Below are 1553 nucleotides of genomic sequence, written 5' to 3'. Positions count from 1 at the left end.
GCTGGGACTTGTCTTTCGTTGCAGTGGTAGGATTTGGAAAAAGGTCAACTTCCCTTTTCAGGCAGGCAGAAGAGTAACAGCTGGACCACCAAATGGAGGCAACGTATTTGAAGGTGTGGGACTACCAACCCCTGAGCCAGTATATCACCAGATTACACATGCACCTTTAGATGGTCTGTCACAAGGCTCCTAAATGTACCAGAGGTGTTCTTTCCTTTTAGAAAAGCCTGCTCCCCCCACCCAAAAAACACATTGGTATTAGCCAACAAAAGATCTTCACTTCCTCTTCTGCTGTTGAAGAACTCTTCAGTTCTCTTTACCACTGGAAGAGCCAGAATAGACAAATTCCTGTCAGACTCCTCTTAGCTCTCCACTTCTCTTACTGGCACGATAGTGAAGAGTTTATTTAATTCCCTGGAACCCCAGGCACACGTACTCAGGCCTTCCCACCCATAGCCCATAGCTTTGAGCTGGAAGAGACCAGACCCCCGTCAAACTCAACTGGGCTCACCCTTCCACACCCAGTATTCCCTTAACTAGGGCAAAACCTGTTCCCAGTCTCAGCTGAGACCTACTGGTGCACAGCACTCACTATTACTCACTATTTTCCAACTATAAACCAAATTTATCTACTGCTCCATAGAGACAACGGAGAATTCAAGTTAATCCAGCAATACGGTACACTAGCAAAACAAAAGCTTCTGTAGTTAATCCAATCCATAACAAAAATTATAATAATAAATGTAGCACCTTTAAAGGAAGATACTCAAAGCGCTATACAGAGCAACAACACAAAAATACACAATACATACACAATGGCACGAAATCTGACAGGAAATTAGTACAAAGACTCCAGGACAGAAACAGAGTGATCACTTGCACTAGACCTGGTCAGGATTTTGGATGTGTGAAACAACTGAACAGTGAAACCCCAGTAAGGAGAGCATTACAAGTAGTCAATTCCGGAGAAGACAAACATGTTGACCAGCTTTTAAGCAACTGTTAGAAATAACACAACCTATCTGGCGATATTTCTGAGGTGAAAGAATGATGTTTTGACAACATGTTGCACATGTGGCTCAAAAGTCAAGCCTGAATCAAATATCACCCCCAAGCTTTTCAATTTTGACTGAAGCACAAGTATAGTACCATCCACAGATAGGGTTACTGCATTGGCTTTACAATGTCGATGGGAGGAGACAATAAGCATGACTTCAGTCTTGTCACAGTTTAGATGAAGGAAGTTTTGAGTCATTTATGTTTTTAATGTCAGAGATGCAATTAGAGAGAACAGAAACAGATGTAGATTTGAGCATCATCAGAAAAGAAATGATAATCTTTTAATTGATACAATGATGTCAATTTCAATAGGACTGACAGTTGGCTGCTGAAATTAAAGCACAAGAGTTGAATAAACAGTCCTGTGTTATCTAAACTTTCCACAATTCACAACACCACTAACACACTGTCCCTCACTGAAGTGCGGGCACAAGCTCAGACACAACCCCCCTGTCCTTTCCACCTGACTGCTGTTATACTGATTGCTACTACTC

Source organism: Lepisosteus platostomus, chromosome 7 (assembly GCF_059453375.1).
Source record: "Lepisosteus platostomus isolate fLepPlt1 chromosome 7, fLepPlt1.hap1, whole genome shotgun sequence".
In the NCBI taxonomy this organism is placed as follows: domain Eukaryota; kingdom Metazoa; phylum Chordata; class Actinopteri; order Semionotiformes; family Lepisosteidae; genus Lepisosteus; species Lepisosteus platostomus.
This window is presented reverse-complemented; position numbering follows the sequence as displayed.